This window comes from Bombus pascuorum, chromosome 9 (genome assembly GCF_905332965.1).
Source record: "Bombus pascuorum chromosome 9, iyBomPasc1.1, whole genome shotgun sequence".
Taxonomy (NCBI): Eukaryota; Metazoa; Arthropoda; class Insecta; order Hymenoptera; family Apidae; genus Bombus; species Bombus pascuorum.
The window spans coordinates 14,088,426-14,114,941 of record NC_083496.1 but is presented as its reverse complement, the minus strand read 5'-3'; the positions used below and the strand labels follow the sequence as shown (position 1 = coordinate 14,114,941).

The window sequence follows — 26,516 nt, the reverse complement described above, 5'->3', positions numbered from 1 at the left end:
TTATAATCTCCCGTTGCAAATATTTGAACACTTTTATGAATCGTACAGAGCTGTACTCGATTAATCTCCGATCAAAATGCGCTCGCATGCAATCAATGGGATCGATCGCCGTTCCACGCGCTTATTCGCCCGAATTCCAGTGTGCTCTTGAACGAACGACCTACAAACGTGGCCAAAAATATTTTACATCTTGCAGCCATTGAGGTACACGATCCGAAAGGGTTGTATGCTACAGCTACTAATGTAACGCATCGCGTATGCGAGTACTTCGATGGAACAATGGTGCATACGATATTCGAATCACGTATCCGACGTTAAGATAGCAACCGAAAAGGTTTCACGTGTCTTCGGGATAACTTGACTTTCGAGCTAAGCTTTTTATACTCCTTTCGACTCGTGTGGAAATTAATATGATATCTAGTAGAATTTGCGATGGTTTTTCTGCATTGTCCGCATTTGTGAATTCCTATGAAATTTCTCGGAAATGGTGCTTTTAAAAGTAGGAGAAGTTGGGGTAAAAGAAATCGGACTAGAAGTTTGATAAAGAGTAGTTTTATACAATTCGCTGACGGCGAAGAGGATACTCTTGAGCCAAGTTTTTGAGTTAATTCAACAGAAAGTTTTTGAGATGATTGTAGTGCTTAAAATTGTGGTTGGTTTTTGAATAGTGTGGTTATTATCGGTTAGTAGATTGGAAAAGTTTGAATTTGTTCGTCGAATAGGTTTTCTTCCTCTTTCTCAGGGAACAAGAAAATCAATTTAAATGGTTTTTGGAAACAAACAAAATATTTGTAAAACACAGTATAAGATGGTTTATATTATTTTTAGGAACTTTTCATAAAGATTTTTGATGAAAATTCTTAACGAAGAATATTTGCCTTTGTTAATCTATAGCATAATTTATCAAAAATTAGAAGATTCGGTTATCATTGTTTTGTAAATTTCATCCAAATTTCCTCCTGCTTCTTAACGCAACTACAATGCTAGAGCTAAATAGCTCATTGCACAAAAGCAACAGAGGCAATCAAGTTACAATGACCACCACTAGGTTGATTTATTACACCAATAAATTCTACAGTCTGTTTTCTGTGAATATCATTCGTATGAATTAAAGTTTGGGAACTAAGGTTTAGCCTCTTTCCGAATGAACTTCGGCCAAATTGTGTGAACGGTAAACCAATATCAACGTGAATTGCCGCATCCGAATTGGATATTTGCGACATGAATACAGTCTTTGTTTGGTAAAAACAAGGAAACTGCACCAAATCATAGTATCTTCATGCCGTTGACTCGGTACCAATCCTGGTTCATTTATAAAATACTCTTATTAACTTTGAAACATGTTTGCGCAATGATAAGCGAAAATTTCGCCACAACTTTTAATACCACAATGAAAACGATATACCGCGTATATTCGTTGCATTTATGTTACAAAACGTAGTGAATCGATGTTACCCAGTAAAAGTTGAGTTTCGAATGAACCACCCTGTAAAACATGCTTGCACAATAGTTAACATGTGAAAACACTGCTCAATATCAAATTACGTTCAGCTATCGAGGAATTTTTGTTAAATACGGTCGACAAATTGTAATTTCAGAGAAAGAATAAAAGAGTGAAAACATTCTTTCAACGAAGGCATAAAATTTGAGTATAGAGAAGTATTGGAATTATCAACAGTAGAAGAATATCACTACGTGAAATATCAATTTTAGCCCCTTAGCTCAAAAGTTGTCCAATACTTGACTATTACATGAGAGTATATGAATATTGATTATCCTAGCCGAATATAACCTTATCTGCTATTCAAAATACGGTAGAACCTTCATTTCTATTATCTAAACGTTCTATTATCCGAATATTATATTTCCTTCGTAATATCAGTATGATATCGCTAATATTCGCGTTAGTACCTTGCATCACACCACATCACAAACATAGAATATTAGCTATTCAAACGAAATACGTAATTTAGAAGGTAGAAAAGCTTTAAAGTTTTAAATGAAGTTGATTTCACTAAAAGGGCATCACATGTTAAAAGCCTAACTGCAGCAATTTTATTTGATTTACAATATAAATTCTAATACACAATTTATCATCCTCGATGTAAATTATCGTTTCACTCAAAAATATTTCAAGTTCAGAGCATCGAACCATCAATCACAAGGTAATAACAAAAAGAAGAAGAGAAACATTAACGGCAGACCGAGAATCAGCGAACGAAACAACCGGAATGTCGGCTTTGAACGCGGAGCAGAACCACCCTTGTAGCGGGGTCTGCATTTCTGTTCTCGTTCAACCATAAAGCTGTCCCGAAAGATGTAAATACATAGGGTGGTACATTTATCGCGAGCGTATTTTCCGGTTGCACCGCGATTTCAACCTCCTGCTGGCTGACCTCTTATTTCAAGTGCATCCTGTCCACGTTTTCATGGCGCGGGTCAAGCTGTGAAACAGCTCCGAATTTCTGCTCTGCCACACCGCAGAAAACAACGGAAACAGGAACGTGGAGGAAAGAGATGGAGGGAGATGTTAAATTTCAGCGTTGTTTATTCAGCCGAGACCGTGCACCTCTTGGAAAACGGGTTGCAATACGCTTTTGGGGGTTGCTACGGCTTCCCCGGTTTCTGTTGATAAGTAGGCAAGACAAATTGGTAGTTTATGTGTTGTATATATTGTTGCATGGACGCTGATGGTCTTTCTCCATAATTATTATCGAACTACTAATTTTTATGCAAATTCATATTGAGAAAATAATTTAAAAAACGCAGCCTCGGTAGAAAATTGTGTTATTCATCAAGTGTTGTATAATATCGAATTCCATTTGTATTATTTGTACTATGATTCCATATTTTATGGTCGAATTTCATTTATATAAATTCTTAAAAATTCTTTCTGTAATTAAATAAGTCCAGATTATAATCATACAATTTTTCTCGATATTCGTTGTATTCGTCTATTGTATAGCTTGTAATAAGTAAAGATTTCGAAACCCGCGACTGATTGAGAGAGTTTTAGATTGAAATCTCGATGCTTTTAATTGTATCTTGCGTTCTAAATATGTATATACGTTTCGTACAGTTCTTTCGAATTAATAGCAAAGACGTATTTGTAAAGATTCTTACTAAGTATAGATAACAGTTCCAGAGAATTGATTTAAAAAATTTTATTCTTATAAATTTAAGCTATGTCACAACATTCCCCAAACCTAAAAAGCCTAAAAAAGTTGATCTAATAATTTACAACAATCATATTAATTTAAATTACGTATTTTTTAACCACAATATTTGTTACATCGCACGAATGGGACGATAACTAAAATCTCTTAGTTAATCGCCAAACGAAAGGCTGTTGAGGACACTATAACGAAGCGGTGCAACGAACCATCACCTTATCAAAAGCATATAATTACACAGGTTTAATTAAAATGTCGCGTCACGTCAAAATATTGCTCGCTTTTCAGCCAATTTCAGTATCACTTTTCTATGAAAAATATTCGACGTTAATTGACAGAACGACAACTTATTCAATGCATATACAGGTAAAAAAACCAATAGCTTTAAAATAACAAAAGAAAAGTGTAGAAAAAACTAACCTAAAGCAACCAATAAGTAAAACATAATGAGCGAAAGTTAACGGAATTATTTGATTGGAGATTGTTGATAAAAAGCTAAAATGAGTGAAATTCCTTTCGATTTCAACAGGTTTCAATTTGATTTCGCGATAGAGAAATGAAAAGAGAGATTTTCTTTGAGATTTGCACACGATTAATCAAATGATGCCAAAGTTAACCCCAAGTTAATTTGTCCGCCGGTTAATCCGAGCTTTAAAGGGTACTCGAAACGAAAGCTTACCACCGGCTTAGCGCAACATCCCTTCGATCGAAGGGATACCAGATGGTGGTGTAGACGTCTACAAACGTTGCGACGCTACTTAAGCGTATACAATGAAATTGAAATGTATAAAAGGCGAAGGTAAATTTAATGGGAATTGGCATAATTGCTAGAAGTATTGTTTTCTCGTTGTTTATTAATTTTATCAGTTTTTGACAGAAAATTTTGAATTAATGAAAGCTAAGATTAGGAAAATTTTAATGAAGGCAAATTTTGATAAAGGCTGACGATAACATTTTTTGGTTATTTATAGATTTTAGTGGACTATTTTTTTTTTCTTTTATTTTGAATCTAAATTTTGAATTAAATTTTGAGACTAAAATTATGGTATATTTACGAAAGTATAAAAATATCAGGTATTCTTTATCTTGCTAATTTCATTATGAAATTGTAATTAACGAACAACAGAAAATATATTGAATTTTAAGAAAAAAATCTTCAAAATTTCTTCAAGGATCGAAAATCAGAAACATTGAAAGCAAAAATATTACGGAACTCCCATGATAAACGAAACTCATTTTAAACAGGTAAATAACGCTGCATATAATTATAATGCATTAAAGCGTACATAAATTAAAAATTAATTTTCGTCCAACTTTAATCTCAGCTGTAAACGACAATTTGAAGCGTTTCGTTCATTCTTGAATTTTTAATGTCATATTTAATGATAGCGTTAATTAAAATTATTGACAGCAATGTCATCCGTTACGTTGACGGAATTTTCAGGAATCATCATAATTTAAAATTTGGAATTTTAATTTGCACACTGTGTAATGTGTCCATGTAATATGTGATAGAATAAGAAATAACAATGTTGCGGAACTAAATTCAAAACAAAAGTTGTGTGTTACTATCGGTAACACAAATTCTGCTAAAAAGATCATGAAGTATTAAATATTATAATTTAACAAATTTATGAATTATAAATTTCAATAATAATATGATTAACATCTCTTCCAATTCGTTTACTTTCTTTCTTGAATGAATTTCTTTAAAATTCTGATTTAAGATAAATTTTAATGATATAAAGTTTCTTTTCTCTTGAATTTTAATTATTTTATTTACTTATCAAAATTTCCTCTTCTAATAATTTACATTCATTAAGCATATTTAAAAATATAAAAAATTTCAAATTTATTTGTTTAATATTCCAAACTTACATTAAAAATACTTTTCACTTCTGCTCAGCTTCTTCTTCAACGAATCGAATCCGTTGAAGTTTGAGAACCTCGAAAATGTAACTATGTACTGTTCTATGTACTATGTTCGCAATTCGCAACGAAATTCGATCACTTTCATCGTAACGGAAACTGGAAGATGTGTAATACGAGCTGGTTACGAAATTTATCGTACAAACCAGAACAAACCCTGTTCTTCATTTGAACAACTAAAAAAAAGATGCTTAAAACTCAATGACTCTTCGCAGTTATCTCAATCTCCCAGTTTCTGCGGCTGAAGGATTGTCTCTGTCTCCTGCATTTAAAAATCTAGCTCGAAATTTCTCTCGAAATAAAGGGCAAGACAAGTTCGCTGAGCATCAACCCAGTCCTTGATGGAACGATCTCAGTTCTAATTGTATAACTTTGCGAAGAAAAATAGTGAAATGTATTTATTCTTGCGTTGCACAATTAATAGAAAAAACTTCTCTTCATTAAAAATTAACGTAGGAGTTCAAGAATCTCAATTCGGTATATTTTCGATCTCTGAATTTTACATCAAAAAATTTCTGAAGGTTTGGAGATTTGAAAATTTGAAAACTCGATGATTGCACGATTTGAAAGTTTAAAAGTTTGGGAATTTGAATATTTTAACATTTGAAAACTCATACGAAATCCATAAATTTTGTAATTATTAGAAGTTACAGTGGTGTAATTACAATTGTATATATCTGCAGATTAATATCCTTCAATCAACACGCTTGCAACGCTACGACATTAGAAAAATTCAATTAGTTAAACGTTTTATCGGTAGTAAACGCTTTCTACTGAGAAACTACATTCTTCGATTGGAACATTTCTAGGTTTCGTTCTTGGATTGCAGCGAACCCGTGGGATGTAACGAGGTAGAACGGAAGTTAACTTTTCTATTTCCGTGGCCAAATGGACAATTCAGATAATCTAGTTAATGGAACAAAGTGATCGTTTGTTTTAACCGTGGCAACTTATTGTAATATATTTTGCAAAGTCGTAAGTTCACTTTATATACAGACGCGAAGAGATTTTTGTAAGAATCAATTCGTATAAAAATCTTTAACAAAAACCTGTTATATCATACATATTAATATATTTTTAGATTTTAAAGAATTTTTAGATATTAAAGAGCCAATAATGCAATCAGATCATTTTCTAGTAAATATTTATATAATGTATGAATATACATAATGATTATTAATTTATTGCAGGAACAGTTTCGGATTCTGCTGTGATTCTAACTATAAATATTTTCTTTTCGCAGCGCATAAATATTGATTGAAGGTATTCGTTTGAAAACACGATAAATATTGACACCAGATGTGGAAATAGATGAACGCGCATCCTGTTTATTCTTCTATGGAATATTCATCAGACAACGAACGAAAAAATACAATACAGTGTAAGTCGATCACAAACATGTTTTCATAAACATTTTCGCTGTGAACGTAATTAAACATTGCAGAGGTATCAAAACTTACTGCAAAATAATTCCCACTCTTACAGGGCTGTTCTCTTTTTTTCCATAACTTGCACAGTCGAATTAATGAAATCACGTATAATCGGATTTTTCTCGATCAATGCAAACATTGTGTTGTAGTTGTATTATATACTATATTCATTAAAAGTTTGTATTTGAGTTTCAATGAATCAGACAATCTGATGAAACATAATTCTATAAAAAATTAAAATTAAACTATAACAACTGACGTTTTTAAAGTTGTTGTGCCTATTGATAATTAAATATCATACTAAATTATGAATAATATCACGATTACTGCAAAGATACTTTATAAATATAAAATAAGATACTATTATACAAAAGGTCTTTAGTAATGAGTGCTCGTTTAAAATAATCAAAATAATTATTTTGATATTAATTGGAAATTGCGATATATTTTTAACAACAGTCTCCCCAGGATTTTTAAAGAATGTACAATTTTTATTAATATCTATGTTTAAATATTTCAACATATTTTATTATTATGATCAAGATCTTTTATCTAAACCAATTTTCAAGATGTAACTTTTGCATCATTGTTTAGCTAATTATTTTAATTTGTGGTATAATAAAAATGCAATAAAATCGAAACATACATTGATGAATGTTTCAGAGAGAATGTAATAAACAAAGATCTATTTCAAACGTACTCGTGGTGCGTTTCGTTTGCAATGCATGGAAATTTTTCGACAACATTACAACGATAAATATTCACGATTGAAATTTTACGATCTCGATTTTGCACTACGCAAAAATTCACGTACGTATGTCTCTCGGATAAATTAATTTCGGGGAAATTGAAATCAACCGCCGAAGCGAATGGTATTTCTCGATTATAAATTGACGCTGAGATTGATCCTAGCTATAAAACAATTTTTTCGTTTAAAAAGATGGAAATTCCAATAACTTTTTCTTTCTCTCTTCTCATATTTTCGTACTATCATTACATTCATTATTAATCATAAATTAGTAATACAGATGAATATAATTAATATTGTGTTGTGGAACCAAATAGTACCTATATGCATATAATTAGATTTCTACCATAATGAGAACCAATATTAACTTTGCCAAAGATACTTGTATATATTCAGTAATTACAAAAACAAACATTCTGGCAATTTTTTAATCCTAGTGTTAAAATAAAAATAGTCAAATCAAGGGATATTTAATATAAATAATAAATGTTCATCATTCATTGAATTTCCAAATAATATATCAGATATAAAATATAAAATATAACATTTTCAAAATATATACGAATTTCTGCATAGATCCTATTCTTTTAATTATTCTTATATAAATGTCAACTTGCGTAAGTATTCGTAATGTAGGAATTGCACCCTTTCTTCATACCATTCACACAAGAAAGAAAGAAGAAAAATGTAATCAAGATTACAAAGAATTACACTTATTTCCTTCCTCTATTTTAAGTTACTCCAAGGCAGAGAACAGATAGACTTGGCGTGTGTTTCACCAACTTCCTCTGTGTTTCCTTCGTGGTTGATAATTCAGATTAATGCGTTTCTTCAAACAAAAAGAGAGCCAACGACGTTGCTTTCGAAGTCTGGAACGGAAGTGGCGCATCAATCAATTTCATCCCTTGCCACACAATACACAGACCCATTCCATCTTGGCCCTTTCTTTCACAACAGCTTCTGTAGTTCTTTTCGCCCTCATCCCCTCGTCCAATGATGACCAAACCGTGTTTAACCGGAATTAAACACCGCTAGTTTGAATGATTGCTCGGCCCAACTCGTCAAATTTCGAAAATTTCACCGCGACGAAAACTTTCGATATTCGCCCGGCCAGATTCTTTCTTCGCGACGAAAAGACAGAAGGTTCCGATGCTTTGCTTTATCTCCTCTCCAGTAATATTGTCGCCTTCGTCCCTTTGTTTCCACGCCTGGTTAAAGAATAAAATTGCCGGTCGAGCGGAATTGCCATGGGAAATCACAGCTCTCCGTTTGGCGACAGTGGCAACTTTCCTTTTCGGAAACCATAAGATTTTTGGTTGTTTTTATTTCATTAAATAAAAGCGTGAGTTATTAGCTATTGTGACAAAGTACTGTAACGTAAACTTTTTACATATGATATGATATTTTGTACCGATGTATTAGGTCGTAATTTTCCTTTAGGAAATTATATTAGTTTTAGATAAAGAGATTGAAATGTTAAATAGTAATTCTGTAAATTAATGTGAATTCTAAACATATTTGTGAAATTTGTGAAAAATTTTAAGATGCAAAAATACAGAAAATACATATAATATGCAAAAATATATAAAGTAAGCAAACTAAAGTACTCTGTATGGTATAATAGATAAAACAATGCTCTACATACACTCCACTTTTTTAATTATACTAGAAAAAATATGAATTTGCAAAAATATATTCTGTAGGTTCAAATATAGTCTGTTTATTGGATTAGAAATTTGGGTGAGGGAATATTTGGTCTTTATTGAGATATTACATTAACTGTCATATCTTTAGAACTCAATTATTTAATCCTATAAAACTTATCTCTCATCTCGAGATACTTTGTAAGATTTATAAGTTTGAAAAGTATCATGAAAAATTAAAAAAGATTCCAATATTCGAGACGTATAGATTTTCGACACAGTTAAAAAAGTCCAAGAATGCCTCGTTTTAATTCTCGCTTACGTTAGTTGGTTTAATACGAGATAACTTAATTTCCGATCGGCTTGAAAATTTCATAGGATCTGGGGATGCAAGAATTTTCCAGGTATCGAAAAGTGTCACGTTTATAGATGTTATTATAATCGGGAAGTCGATGAGCAATGGATTCGAATAGCTAGAACCCTCCTTGATTGTGGAGCTAAATGTTAGTCCGTCCACATGGACGAACGGGATACGAGTATTGCAAAACCAATTACGAAATGATGAAACAACGTTGGACAGTTCAGCAATTGGCGTCACGACATTTGGTGAGCAGAAAATTCAATTTCTACGACAGCTTTTCATTTTGATGAATGAGTTTTCTACAGTATAAAAAAAAAAGAAGGAAGGGACTCACGAAGTTTCTCGCGCTAAGGAAGATAAAGAATAAATAATATTATTTTAAAAGTTACAATGGTATAACTGTGTTAGACTAAATAATTTTTAATCAAAACGAATACAGAAAATAGCATCAGTAATAAAATATTTTTGGTGGTATTTTGATTATACTTTAATATAATATAGTTTATAATAGTTTGATGTACATAAATCTTTCAAAAGTAAGTAATAAATCCGCGGAGTTTTGTACAAATCCGATGTTATACTTAACCATAAAGTAAAATGATATTTTTTTAAAGTATTCAATGAAAAACGTCTTTGAAAATGTGGAATTGACAATGTAGTGAATTTCAAAACGTTGAAATTCCTAGTAAGAAACGGAAAGTGTGCCTTATCATGTTTCTCCTAGACGGTTTTCATATAACTTCTGCTTGATAATCGTATAACGTGTCTGCTCATAAACTGTCCATTTCTACTTACTATTTTCGTTCGTCTCAGTGGCTGATCTAATTGTTTCTATTCTTGTTTCTTACGTGTATTCTTCAGTTTCGGATATATGAAACTACTTTATATATTGTATTGATATGTGAATAAATTGAACTATATTAGATACTTAATGTTGTTGTAATAACTAAAATATAAATTATCTCCTCTCTCGGATTATATAATTAAAAATATATGCTTTCAGCTGCTTTTTAATAATTTTAAATAAATAAGGAAAATGTATTAAAAGTAATAGAAATTCGCATCGAATATTTTCACACATACGTTTTATAAGATAATTTCAATATCAAAACGATTTTTCATCTTTAATCTTACGACACTCCAAGCAAGTATCATTTCTTAGAGAATAATATTTTAGGTAAATTCCTGTCTCAAACCAACTATATCCAACTATATCTGCCTTGACATCCATTTATCCAATACATTTATCGTCGCCGTAGGAATGTCGCGTTGATAACACGATAACTTCGAAACCCGTCTTTTGCTCGAAAATTGCCCTGATTCGTAGGAAACGTGTCGTGAAACGACGAAAACGGCACCCACGCGTGTTTTGCGTCAGCGGCTACGAAATTTTCGATCATGAGCAAAAGGAACTTCCGTTATAAATTTCCTATGTGACTCGAGCGAAAAAGTTCGCCTAAAGCGCAACATTGGCGCGCATTTCGAGAAGATGAGAAGGTAGAAAAACGAATAAGCGGGCGTAAATAAAGTGGACCATGTGTTATAACGATCGCGTGAATTGCTATTCCGGTACGCTGAATCGATACGACGTGCTTCCAAGAAGTATTGTATGCTAATTGCTCGACAGAATCATTGTAGTAGACTGATTACGAGCAACCGAAATGATTCTGTTCTAGCTGAATGATTAATCGATCATTAACTGATTGGTTCTTCGCGTTGATGAGAACCATCCTATGGGTTACTAATTGCGTGTCTCAGAGTAATGGGTATGTGTAAAATTTTATGTGTTCGTGTGTACATAGTTGTTGCTACATCTATTTACTTGAAACATTTGTGGAGGAAAAATAGATGGAAATTTGGTATATCCATTACATGCTATTAATCTCATTAGAGGCGAATTTATGAGGAACAGAAGAAGATAATATTTTTCAGTTATATTCATCAAAAATATATTTATGGATAGTAAGAAAGATAAATGATATTGTGATATACTTTAAAGTTTATTAGTAAATTAATTAAACCTACATACATGTATTAATCTTTCTCAGAATTAATTTATAATTTATATTAATATTAATAATAAAGCATGATGTGAAAATATCAATTTTGATTAAATATTAGGTTGTCCTAAAAGTTTCTTTCGTTTTATAAGGAAATAATAGATGCACAACATTATTTGTTTTATATTATTTTATTGAATTATCCATTTTATTCTATTGAGATAAAGACCGTAACACTAGACAGATTAGTGTTTCATGTTTGGGACAACCTAATATTTAAAAATAATTTCTTGTCATGTTCTTGTTTTTTTTTTTTCTATAAAATATAAATTTTGTGTAGTAGGAATAATAAAAAATATAGCAAAAATAGTATTAATTGGGACGTAGGAACTACTAAGGAATGTATTAATTAACTACAGCGTTATTGTTGTTTGAAGCACATATATAAACTAGTTTATGTATAGTATATATGTAGTATATATGCATATACGTAGAAATTTCATAAAGTTTGGCTGCTCTACTATTTGTAAGAACAATAATATATTTCAGTAGACCCACTCAATTATTTTTGTTTTTCAGACATCATATATTTATTTGTATTCATCACTCAACGTTATAGACCATATTGTATCGAAATCGCAACCCGTGTTAATTACCATCGCAAGTTGACATTGATATCTTCAACTAAATAAATATTCTATACTAAATAAATTTTTAAGAATATATCATCTATTATAATATATTCGTTGTTTAGTTACAAAACAGGATTATTCCATGCTTGGACTTAATACATGTCCTAGAATGTAGGTAAATACCGTTTTGATATATAATGATACCTTAATAAGAAAATAAGGATAATAAGCAATAAAAAATAGAAAAACATTATCTTTATTATTTTCAAATATTATCTTATTTTTCATTCATCTTCGGAGAAAAAATTTGCAATAGCGTTGTAGATACTTCCTTCAAACTACATATTTATATATGTATTCATTAAACATCATAAAACTTAAATGGAAGAAGAAACAGAAACAAATATCGTATACCACAATTCTACGTGAGTGACTCACATTCTAAGTGAGTGAGTAATAACAAAAAAACCTTTAAAAAAAAGAAATTCCATATGAACTATCGCATTAACGCAACGACTACTAATGAGTTAATAACAACCTCCAATATTACAGTGCAATTTTCACTCGACGAAAAAACAGCTAATATATATAAAAATATATAAAATATATAAAACTATTAGAGCAACTAATCTAGAATTTCATTTTGACCGAACAACGTCTCGGCGCCTCTAATGTTTTTAATTGCTGATTCCACTTGGCCAGTCTCGCTGAGCAAAAGTTTGCGAGCGGTTCTTAGTTCGGCGAAAAATGGCAAAATAAGGAACAAAATGATTGAAAAATGGGCGTATGCGGGTCGAGAGTAGGCCATGCAAAGCGAAAGCATTTTACGCGCCGGCACGTGGGAGACATTTTGCACAGTAGTGGCAGGAACTCTTTGCTCGCAACGCGTTTCTTTTCGCGGAGAGACCGGAAGTGGCTCACCGTTGTCGAGCTTCTAGCTATCCAGCGATCGATTTTCTATTTTTTTCTCTTTCTTCCCCCCTCCCTCTCTCTCTCTCTCTCTCTTTCTTTCGTACGTTCGAAAAATATTGTGAATCGTAACTCGCCAGAATTGTGTCTCAGCCGCTAGCCATCGATTCTCGCATAGAGATGCTGAGTGTATGTACCGTCTTGTCTCCATACCGTCGAAATGTTCGACGAAATTTATGGCGGTGAAATAAAATGTCCCGAACCGCAAACCTAGGGAGTGCGAGGAGAACAGGACACACCAAGAAAATTTAATAGGGTTGGATTTAAATTGCATCGTGAAAATAATAATTTACGCTAAAGTGAGGAAAATTTCTGCAGAAACGGTACGATTATTAGTACCATTGGGTAGTCTTCTTTCTTTTAGATTTTATTGCTTTTTTCGTTGTATACCATATCGTTTATTGGTCGGATGATATAAGAAAGTGATAAATTTGAAGAAAACTGTTTGGTTCGTTTTGATGAAATGGAGTTGTTAAATTTTAATATGTAAATAGCTTAGGAAACTGTGCAGGAGACACTTAAATGATAAATTGACTACTTTTGTTCTTGGAAAATTTGCTCATTTTAATATTGTAGTGATCAAGTTTTCAGAAATTAAACGATTAATCCTGATGAGATTGATTACTGGCTTTACTAACACAGTATACAACATTTTTATTTTTTAAGACTCCTATTCTTTGTAATGCAGTATACATCGTTTTTCTACTAATTCTACTTTTTTACGTATTTAAAAATTATACGACTAACAAATAACAAAGTGTTATATACACTTTACTATATAAAATACGATTAATAAAAGAAGAAATTGACAAGTAATCAGTAATTGATACGATATCTCACTTTCTCAAACTTTCATCAATTAAAAAGGAACAGCATCAATGTGAAGTTCGGATTAAGATGCTTTTGTCGCTGAAGAGTTGCCATTTATGCAAGATTTTCGGAACGTTTTAAATAAAATCACAGGCTATGTAAATATTACATATTACATAAACATTACAATATTGTAATATGTAAATATTACACTTAATAAAATTAAAACGGCACGAAATACATTAACGTGGTAACATCAATTGGAAAGTTAAACGATGCAATTCTACTATTTTTATTTAACAATACAAAAATATTATGAATATTATGGTCGCATCAAAATTATGTTAATTATTAGTGCTGAATACCTTTTAATGTTTTAATATTATGTTATGATCTATAATATATATTATGATGTAATACGAGTGCCCGAAGTTCATAATAATTTTGTTATCGTTTGCAAGATACAAGATGCCCATCATGAATAATAATTTGTACAGCTTGTAGAGGAGGTCATTAAAATAAATTAGTTCAGAATGTCTATTGTTTAACTTCGTACCAACGAATGGTATACACAACAAGTTTAATGAAATATTATATTATTAATACAGTTCATTTGATATGTATAATGTTTCTCTCGAAAGAAAATAATTTCATTATAAAATTTGATTTTTCAATTCATTGGATAATAATTGCTATATAAAACAACAATATAAAAATAAAACGTTATCCAAATATTAAAAAAGTGATCTACAATCAAAATAAAAATAATTTAACAATGAACATTTTTTATTAAGGCGACTACAACAATTCTTTTATCTCTTTATTACATATTATTTAATAATATTTTCTCACTAGTTTCATTTATTAAAATGAAATAATTGAGAATGTTTTGTATTATGTATTATTTATACGATTCGATACTTCATTTACAACATTCACAAAGAATCAATACCTTAAGACATAAGACTAATTCCTTCGCGTATAATTTTACGAATCGGTGGATACAAATTCCGATATTAACATGAAGTAATGAAGGGTATCATGAAACGATGTAATTGCTTCGCAGAGCAAGATTTTACTTCATTTTCTCGTTCAAATAACGTAAACTATGCTCGCGCGGTTGCGTTTCTTAAAACAGAATTTCTTCCGGTTTGTTGCACTGTTCGAGGTTCGTTGGACGCATTCCCACGACGGAATACCTCGTGAAGCTTTTCCAGGGAATTCATCGAGGGCACAAGATAACCGACTTAACGATAATAACCCACGCGGACGTCTATTCCCATAATGGAGCGTGAATATCCGGATGGGCTGCCAATAGACGACAGTTTTCGCGATTTCACCCACCTGCACTCGATTCATTTCATGCTTTCGTCAGTTTCGGGTAAGCCTCCTCACTGGAAACGACACGAAATCCTTCCTTGACGAATGATCGTCTGATAAAACGTAATTTGAGTGACATTTATAAATGATGAATATATCAGAATCTATTTTTGGAATAAAATTTCAATTTTAATTCAACGAAGTTTAACCTAATTTATTATGAGCTAATTTAATTTAGTAGGAGGTATGATGTTAGTAATGCTTTTCACTACTAATTTATCTGTTTATTAATATTCCTTTCGTGTATCTAAATTATACCAGATTTTTAAGAATTTTTATAAATTATTTTTATAAAACGAAATTTAAGTAGCACAGATAACAAACATCTGATAAGTGTAACATTAATGCGAAATATTAATGTAGAACCGGTTAGGATTATAGTAATAATTTGACGATTTAGTGAAGATAGTAAAATAAGGAAAATGTAAATCGATCCATTTTTTCAATATATTAATAGTTATAATAAATCAAATTCTCAACACTTCGAATAAAAAATTGGCCATATTCATTAACATTCTTGGTCGACGAGAACAATCAGGAAATGCCGATAAATCTGTTGTACCAAATGGGAGAACGAGGGAAACACATAAACGAGATAAAATTAGCGAAATCTTGTGTCTAGTCATATCAGGTCACATAAAATTCTGAATTTAGAGCAATCGCGTGGAAAAGCCATTCTATCGGTTAGAAACAATTTAGGATTCCTCTTTCGCGAAATCGGGCAGAGAAATCGGAATTGCTCGCGGACGGCATTTTACGCTCGACAAAATCTCACGTGGCCTATTATCTCAAAACAAAGGCATTATTGTACGAATTAGACCATACTTTTATCATAAAATTTTCCAAATACATATTACTCTTATTTCTCATCCTTACTTTTCGAACAACCTTATATTTTTCAAATATCTTAATTTAATGAAATTATAAATATAAAAAATTACTTAATAACGGTTTAACGTCTAATAGTTGGATAATGTTTAATATCAACAAAGATATTTCTTTTTAATACTGAAAATCCAAGAATTTCATATCTTTCAGTTATAGTTCTGATGATTTTTTTTTTAATTTATACATGTCTCTAGGAAACATTACAGTTAATACTATTCTTCATATTCATCATTCAGATTTTTTAAATACAAAATTTCATATGCACAAGATCTCAAGAAAAATACGCAAACAAAACAAATTAGAACACCCTCATGTGCAATTTGAACTATTTAATTAACAGAATACAAGGTATGTATCTGAAAATGTAATCTTGAAATTGTCATCTGTACTGGCTTTTATTAAATTATTTGCAAACCAAGAAAATGTCGAGGAAGTTGTAGAGTTTGCCTATTTTCTTTCTCAAGGAGGATGGCTATTATTTCGTTGTTAGTAACTCAGATGAAAATCATTGTTAGCGGAGCGCAACGAAACGCGATACGATGTTGCGAACATAGAATAATGAGATACGATATAAACTTTTTAATGGGCACGCCATATTGCAACAACATTTGGTGAATATAAAATATTGATTTTTTTTCTTTTTGCTGCTCGTTACGCGGTTTCTGAAATTGAACTTGTGATAACTATGTTTATTGTTATCACATTAGCAGTGCAATTTGCGATTTTTATAAAAATGCAGATGTGTCTATTTTTACACCAAAAGGTGAAAAATACATGAAATAAAGTGAAAAATATCACATGAAGAGATCCAAAAAATTCCAAAACGCTAAAGTAGCTAAAACAGCCTAAAATTTTTACTTCTTGTAACAGCTGTTTCTTCAAATACACATCTTTCCAAAAAATTACGCACGGTTTTATTTTCACAAGTTTACATCTGCGGAACAAACTGAATATTAAAACAGACAAGACAGGCCGTTTTCAAAAAGTATCTCTAATTGCAGTGCCACAAATCTTGCGTTTCCAAGCGAGAGCATTCCCGTGTTCTGACATAAATCCAGAAAAATACACAAGGTTGCATTTGTGTTACATGCTGCGCCAATAGAAAGCTTGCGCGAGAACGTTTCCATTATCATATCCAGCGCAAACATTTCGAGAAGCAACGGCGACGGGAATCTATTTCAACTTATCGAAGCAATCTCTAGCGGGTAGACACACCGTGCCGTAAGATGATTTCGCGGGGAAGAGAATACGATGGCACGTTTCAAGGAGAAACATCACGCACGGTACTGACAATGAGTGCCAGTAAACTTTTAAGACGATAAGCAGACGCGGAACTGAGTCAGTAATCGAAACAAACGCAATTTTCAGTTCGCGAAATTCCATCGGATGGAGGAGCGAAAACAAGTTTGTGTTCGTGATTTCGATATTTCTACGTATCAGACACGTGCATTTGGATGTATGTATTCTCAGCTTTAGTGTAAGATAGACGTAGTGCTTAAAATAAGCTCACTAGTTCATTTATTTGAAATCTTTAAAGAGTAAATAGTTTATTACGATAGAAATTTATGTCAATAAAGCGATAAATGGATTTGATTGATCAAAGTTCAGTTTGAAGCATTAATTGAAATGTTGTTCACAAAGGTCAGATAAATATAAATTTTTACTGTATATTAATAACAGATCATTTACTGAACGACGAAAAAATACGTAAGCAATATAGTTTCTACGTAAAGTACGTAAATAAAATATCTGTTAAATTATCTGTTTCACGAAGAGTTATATAAATGAGTATTTACATTTTATACTTCTTGTACCTTGAAGCACCATTAATATATATAGGACGAATTCAAAATTTGTGTTCCAAATTTACAAACTAAGTTTATTTGAGTTTTGTTCAAAAAGAGCTTCTCTTATTTATATGCTCGCCAATGTATATCTCCCATTACTATGAGCATAAGAGTTTGCCTGTAGGGGGTTAAATCCATATTCTCATCGACGAAAATCAGTGAAATTGAATTCACCGGAAGCAATGCTTCATATTGATTTCGTGTTCTTCCCACTGTACAGATCGAAATTGTCGTTTCGTTGGAAATCGAAGTTCATGAACACAAACCGACTGTTAATCATTCTTGTTACTCCACACATGCTCTCGCGTTTGGCGATCCGTTGCCTCGAGCGTGAATTTTAATTGAGGCTTGCATTAACGTGGCTCCACAAAGCTCCGATTGTTATTAGTTTCCAAAGGCAGTTTCAGTTTTGTGCTGGGATCTATTTGCTGACGCCGAGTACAGCCGAAAAGTTTCTGGAAACCCAATTCATTTGTATTATGAGAATTATTCTGATTCAATATTCAAACACCCACTGCGCTCACTTCCGGTTTTCAGTCGCGATTCGTTGAAATTCCCCAACGAAATTCAGAATCTGTTCGACCGTTCGGGAAAAAGTTCCTCTGTCAAGGTAATTAGTTTTTCTAAACGATGAAGAAAAATGAAGTTTCGAAATAAAGTTTTGCGATGCTGCCGCCTGGAAACTTTATTCTTTGAATGATTAAGAGCTCCAGATGTAAGATTTACTCAGAAATGTTCTTTATTACTGCTTTCTACTTTCTTCTTTGCTACCACTTTCCAATATGTAGGATTTTAATTAAGATCATATGTATTTTTGTCATTTTTTTCAATGTAATCAGAATAAGGAGAAACCTAATTGGAAATTGATATTTTAATTTGAATATTAACAATATTCCTACTTATTATTCACATATGTATTACGTCCTTTGTGTATTGCGTTATCATTTTGTATTTTAGAAACGTAATTTGTTTTGAATTTTTCTAGCGAATGACCGAGCCCCAAGTATCACGAATACTTGGAAAGTATACTTCAGATTAGCATGAGAAACAAGAGTATACCATCACTTTAAACTTCAGACTTTAGGTGCACGTGACCGATTGTGTCTTGGGAATGTCTGCACAGTTTATACGAAGTAAGTAAAAGAGATTGTAAAATAGAACAAAAGGGAATGGGCAGATGTAGGCGTATATTGTGTGGAAAAATACATGCGGAAGGTAATAGATGAATGAAATTGGGGGTGAGAGTTATTCCGCATTGTTGAGACATTTTGTGTTGTCCGGTTAGAAATATTGTGCTGAAGTGTATATTAATTACATACTTAAATATATTCCTAGAACTATTACAAAACATACTCATCTAGATTGATCTATATACATTCAGGTGTTTATTAAGTATAAAATTATTTTACGATTACACTTATTATTGTATTTATGGAAGATTAACTCTTGACTGTTATAGAAACAAATTAATTTTGCGGTTAACGAGCTTTGAAGATATCTTAGTCGATTTTTAAATAATAATTAACTAACAAAGAATCCAAATACAGAACCCAAATTAAACTCTTTGGCTTATAATATTCTCTAAATTTTGTACCTTTTGCTGACAAACACCATGTACACGATATTACACGACATTTCGTTCCACGAACATTTCGCAGTCTACTCAAACCCCTAACGCGACAAAAAAGCAGCGACAGGAAGGTTAGGTCCGTTAATTCTTGGGCTAAAACAAAGCAAATGGCATAGATCTGCGAAAATGCTTCCGAAGTGTAGATCTCAAATATGCGACCAGGGATCGAGCGTAAAGCTTTGTTTTCCCTCTCCCTTTCTCTACTTCGAGCAATCCTCGTTGTCCTTAATTCCTTATCAAGCAGTAAGTGGGACTGATTAAACAGATTTTGTTCTCTGTCGTGGACGTTGAGCTCTGTCGAGGGTATTAAGTTGAATTACATTTGTAACAGTGGCCCGTGTCGCTTGGAAAATGCCACGCAGACGGAGGGGTTAATGGTGGGAGGCAAAAAAAGAAGGTCAAGGCGTCGATGCAGAATAGCGCGAATGAAAGGACCCTCCGTCTCGACGAGGATTAATTAAATTGTTTTTAAAGCAACGTTCGAGCGAAAGGCCCTGTGAATATTAACGCTAATTAATTGCGCCGTCCGACTCTTGCTGCGGTATCAGTCGCGGATATACGACGATATTTAAAATTTAGTTCGAAAAATTTAGTTAAAAAATAAGTTATGTAACAGCTTATGTAATTCAAGTGGCGCTACAGTTTTCTATCAGCGAAAAACTCTTATTTAAACTGCGATTCAATGCATATCATCAAGTAGAATTCTATTATAAATCTGCCGTAACCTAATTATAACCGTTCTGCATCCGAATAATATTACTCTGTTCAACAAACGAAAGGATTTCTAAAATAAAAAATCTTGAAATAATCGCATTTAGCATCAGCTCGATTCTTTCATATTTTGTTAAAATTTCAAGTTAACAATAAAAGAATACAACTAGACAAAAAATAACTCAGAGGATATATCAGATTTAACTTCAATAATCTAAATCGAAACCCAAATACATACATCAACTTCCATGGTCTTAACCACTTCCAGAAAGGGGGAGGGGAAGCAAAGGAAGTAGAGGTTATCAGCAAGCGTGATCACCACCCACGTGGTAACCCTACGCGAGATGCCTCGTTGCCAAAACATCATGGTATAGGCTCGCAATTATCTGCAATCAAGATAACATGCCTAACGAAAGAGGACGAGATACCCACAAATTTCATCGGTCATTACCCATTCGTTAATAATATCTTGTGTCTTTCAGTAAACCGTACACGCGCACGTGTTGCATTCGCCATTAAACGCCCTCGCGTACCTAATTGCAACGTCCTGGCTCGCAATTCCGCTGAAACGCTACACAGAATATCCGCAAACGTGTGCGCGTTTGTTTCGTCAGGCGGATAATACGAAAGTTCGCGTTTTGAAACGTTCAGAAGGGATGTCGGATTCAACCTACCCTTCTCCCCACAACTCCTATCCTTTCTCGCGGTGTCGCGCTCACAAGATTAGACGTGCTCTAATCAGATAATCTTATTCAACCCTTTTCCGCGGAATTATAGACAACGGAGCACGAGGCTGAATAATATTAGCAAACTCCATTCGAACTAGTTAAGAGGATGCCCTTTATTCCGATCCTCGAATAACCTTTGCTTCTTCGTGACCAGAATTTCTGACTGCTCGTGATGGAATGACTGATGACTTATGAGATTGTCTTCGGGTAGATTGAAGATGGCTCTGAATGATAGGAAGTCGTTTGGAATGGTTTTAAAGAGTTGAGATTTGAATGGTATTTTGAGATAGAATGCAGAAAATTATAACTTTAATGAAGAGTGATTTTTAGAATAGGAAATAACAAATATGATATATATATATATATATATATATATATATATATATATATATATATATTATATATATTATATTATATTAAATATTATATATATATAATTATATATATATATAATGTTGTTTGAGATAAAGAAGATAGTATTCATCCTTGTCAGGATCTCTGAGTGTCTATCAAGAAATGTGCAGGATTATGGAATAATAGATATAGTATTGAAATTATGTAAAATTATGATATTTTCATCGACGATACAATAATCTTAACTGTAATAGTCTAATTTTTAAGTTATTTTGTTAGTTGAGATAGTTTTATGATTACATATTTCTAACTATTATTTGTAAAGATACATATCTGATGCTGTTTTGTAATATTTCAACACTAAACATTAGTCTCCGATACTACATAAATTTCCACTGTTAAGAAGCGACCGTTAAATATTTAGTCCTCAATAAAGCAGACGAGGTTTACTAGATGCTACTGTACATAAGATGCTTTTAGTTTTAAGAAGCATACTTTAAGAGTCTATAACAGCATCTAAGTTAGGAAGGGAAGTCTTGTAAATTATCATATAGTAGTACTTTCGTATCATTACAAAATTTCGATACTATGAAAACAAAATTTATAGAACCTAATAAATAAGCACTTCATTACGTAAAATGAATAATAAACTAAATAACATTTCAATAAAATAAATACATAGTCTATTTCAATAATTTCTCGACCAGTTAATGCCTACTAATTTATCCAAAAGAAAAAATAATTATCCTATACCGAAACAAAAAACCACTTTTTACCAATGCGATCCTACTTTAGTGATAGCTGAGTCAATCGAATCGGAAGACACGAGTTCCGCAGCAAATGAATAATATATCAGCAGCTACATACACGAGAATGCAATTACATTTGGTTTAGAGAAGAACGGTGTCTCTTTCACTCGACACAACGACGAGCTGATGGCAACACGAGAACTATCTTAGCTGAGAGGGGAAATGCTCGCGAGACGAGCTACGGATCGCTGAGGCTCCATCGAAGAACGTTGAGTGAATTTGTTCGAAATCGCTCTACTCGCGACGTATGGACGCTTTACGCGGATAGAGGGCCGATTTTAGAAAGGAATTCGAAACTTTCGTGAACACGTCCCTTGACTTAGCTAAGAAAATAAAGGCTGACAGAACAGCTGCGAGATTTATTAAGACGAGCGAATTCGTCGTTGCGAAGAGAGCGCGCTTTATTTTCACAGTGATGAAAAATTGCGTCGTTGGAAGGCTGCATGGACGATTCAGGAACGAAGACGCGAAAGGAAGGGAGAAAGAAAACGTGCTGCTTCCTGGATACGTTGTTCGAAGGAAATTCCTCGGCGCTCCAGGAGAGGGTGAATAAATAGATAAAAAAGAAGGCTGGAACTTTGATAAATAGCAGACGATGAAATATGAGAAAATGAGCACAATTTCATTCCTTCCCGCGATGATTTTGGAAAATTTGAATAGATGGAGAAATCACGGAGGTCTATTAAGAGTTATGAAAAAATAATAAGAGTTTCGTTCAGTGTTCAAGTTTGAGTCAAAGTTTATTCGATTTGATTGGTTACTGTGACAGGAAGAATTAAGAAGATTCGAAATTATGATATATTTGAATATCAAGCTGTAATTGTTGATAATAAATTACGTTTAATATAATACCATTGCAGGAATTAATTCAATTATAATTCATAATTATTTTCCCTGAAAATTAAACCACGACAATTTACTATATATATTCTAACTAGTAATGAGAGAATATATTATATATATATATATATATATATATTCTATTTGTTTACTATTTCGCTCTTGGTTCTTAATAGATTAAACGTAACTTCAACCTGTCTGTAAAATATTTTACTTCATCCCCTTTTTTCCTACTTAAATCTTAATAAAATATAATTTCACCCTCTAATAATTTGATCAAAAGTCATCTCGATTAAATATTAACCAATAAATAGTGCAAAGAAAAGAAAAATGAATGCGTATTTTATCGCATTAAATGTATATATATATCATATAGAAATTCAATACGAGATAGTTGGGAGGTTGAAGAGAAATGAGAAACGTCATCATAAGTCATCCCGTCGATGAGACCTTGGAGAACATCCAAAAAGAGGCATACACGGGGATAAGGAATAATAACGCGATAAGCGAAACGAGTGTCGCTGCGGAACGATTTTTCAGCGGGAGATTAAATGGATTAGGTCCCTTCCTGTGACATTTTCAACGGATTTATGTCTCATTTCCACTAGCAGTTGTTGATACGAATGCAAACGCTCATTCTAAGAATCCAAGTAGAATTTTGAACTCTTTCGATTTATTCACGCTTCTTCAATCAAAGTGTCAAAGTAATTTCAATTAAGGAAATTGTTAAACGTGAAACATTAAATGAACGAGTAATTTGGTGAATGGCAGAAGAATTTTGTTTGATATTTTTATATAATAATTACGCGTATAACGTGAGAACATTCATTAAGCTTCATTGATTATCTACTTTTATCTTTGATTATGTTTTTTGTTGATAGAATTTATTATTTGTAATTTTATGTTGTTGTTGTATATTTGTAGAATTTATATTAAATTATTGTTCAAATTATTTATAACCTTTTTCTATTATGTTTCGTATTCTTATTTCGTTTGTTAAATAAAACAAAAATAAAAAATAAATTTCGTTCGTAATCCTGCATATATTTTCACTATGTCAAACTCTGCTTTGACTTTTAACGAACTAGAATGTGAATACATAGCATAGAAAATTTTTAAACTTAAAGCACTTCTTCTGTCGTCGATGAAAAATCCAAAGAAATGTAAACTTTTTAAGGAACGTTGAAAAGGAAAACGCGACTAAAACTCAAGTGAACCAGGAACCTCAACAAACGGATTCAATTCGGCTTGAGGGTAACCTCGTTTCCCAGTGCAGGAAATGGCAAATATACAATCGTGCCACGCTACAATTCTCCTATTAGTTTCGACAACGAGCAAACATGCTGTTTGTAACGCGATAGAACATCGTCGAATGTTATTATACAATGGAAATAGCGAAAAGTTCGAGAAGGAATTTTGCCTCATTTCTTTATCGTGAAGTTCTTATAAAATACAAATATAAATTATAAAAATTTATAGTTTATTCTTTGTTGATGTTATCGCTATACAAATATAGTTACGAACAAAACTTAAATACATATATTAACCACCTTTATGACACTTCGATTATAATATATTGAATATGTTATAATATATTACATATAGCGAATATATTATAATATATAGTGAAAATCACGGCATTATCAGAAATATAAGTAAAGTCGAGTATATAATCTCAACAGGAAGGGTTAACAAGTATGAAATGCAAGTGTATAGTCGAAAAGGAGGATCTAGGGCCAACTTAACACCATAACATGGCCGTGGTATTTCCGACAGTTTCTCGGCGTTAACCAGAAGCGACTCCAACTGTCAGCCGTAATACCGTTGCCGACAGATCGTTTGATGCAGGAAAATTACATATTACAGCTGCACCGCAATAAGCAATTTGCCTGGTGAAACGCGTACTTCCAACGTACTTTGCTCTAGCAGTCCAAGCCATGACCGCAACCCACTTAGAAACGTGCACAAAGCGCTAATGTACAACATGCTGACTGATGCTTCGCGGGATACTATTTGTTTTTCCTATTACGATGTTCTTTTTACAAGCTCAAATCATAAATCTATCGAGTATCAGTGTAAATTTTACATGAATCGGCAATGGTTCAGGTAGCTTAAGATTGGCGGAGCACATAGTTGGATGGATATTAAATTATTATTTCAGTCGTTCAGAAGCCATATTGATTCATTCGATAAATTAAAATGCATAGAAGAATAAGAATTACAAATATTATTTCGTAAAATTTTCCTTGGTAATTCTAAATTTATGAAAATAAGATTTCTTTTCTTCAAATGTTCAAACACACTAATTATATACCTGGATAATGTGAGATTTATGACCTTATAAAAATGGACTAGACTTCAAAACTATTTTATATAACGATAAAAGAATATTTGATAAAAAATTATAGATTCAGTAAACTAGGTAATTTTTTGTCAGACATCGTATTATATAATTTTGCTAGTGTACTTTAAGAAAGATATAATTAGACCTATACAAACCTCGAAAATTTCATACAACGATACACCCATATTTTACAAATAAAGTACCCTGTCAGTAGTCTAGGCAATTTTTGATCAGACCTCGTATTATGCATCAGATATGACATTTGTGTTAGTGTACCATAAGAAAACATAATTGAAGGTAAAAATCCAAACCTCACTCCTTTATACACTGATGCACACTCCAGATCGCGCAGTACATTATGGTTGGAAAATGAAGAAACTTTAACATCGAGAGTTTGTTTTCCAATATCCTATTAATACTCGCGAGAATATAAGTCTCTGGGGAGGAGGGTGATAAACATTCTGTAAACGGATTAACAAGTAAATCCGCGAGTTTCTAGGTGAAATATGCAAACTTGTATAAACAGTTCTCGGCCAATTCGATTGGAATATCGTGGAATTCCTGCGGAATAACCGAATTGCGTAATGGATGCGGTCTATCGCGTGCAATTAATGTTCAATGTGTCCCATGCAACAAGCGTATGGAATTCGATTTCGAATTCTTTGCGCGCGAAACATTCCCATACACCAGAAGTGAAATGATGAACACGCCAAACTCGAAGCGAGCGGTATTAAAACGTTTCGCGCCGCGAAAGCTCGAAGCGACGACCCGTCGAAACGAGATGGTGAAACAAGGCGCGATTGCATGGACTTTAACAGAGTCGTCTTTGTTCCGCGTCAATGTTACGCGCCTGGGATACGACTCGCCAATTAACTATTCCAATGAAAAAAACCGCCGCGGCTGCGGTCTATAATGACGCAGTGTATCGTGGAAAACGATGTCTGGACTTTTGTGAGGGACACGATGCTTCTTCTGTTTGGCCGCTTCGCTTAATTGCAACCTCTATCGTAGTAAATGTATATAGTTGCTCGTGTTATTGAAACCGTAGTTTCTCACTTGATATATCCATTCTTGGTTTTATTTTATATTCATACGAGGGGCTAGAATTTTAATTTATCATACATCATTAAGATGTAGTAACTTTGTTAAACTATTTCAGCGAGTCTTATACTTTATCTAATATTTCCTACATTATTACTAGTGTTCCTACTATCTATTTTGTATTTAAGAATTACTATATTTATAAAATATTAAAAATATTAGTGATTTATTAATTATTGAGTATTCATA

General features: G+C 32.6%; 1 protein-coding gene across 4 annotated transcripts in view; it reads right to left on the bottom strand.

Annotated features, from left to right (window-relative positions):
* Window positions 1-26,516, bottom strand: part of LOC132910302 (protein eva-1) — a 319,015-nt gene that overhangs the window by 142,607 nt on the left and 149,892 nt on the right. The window contains exon 1 of one of the 4 annotated variants that reach the window (XM_060965883.1): window positions 8,044-8,830. The exons of the other annotated variants lie outside the window; for them this stretch is intronic. The gene's annotated coding sequence lies outside the window, so the exon portion shown is untranslated. Of the gene's footprint in view, window positions 1-8,043; window positions 8,831-26,516 lie in introns of those variants that run through there. 4 annotated transcript variants of the gene reach the window in all.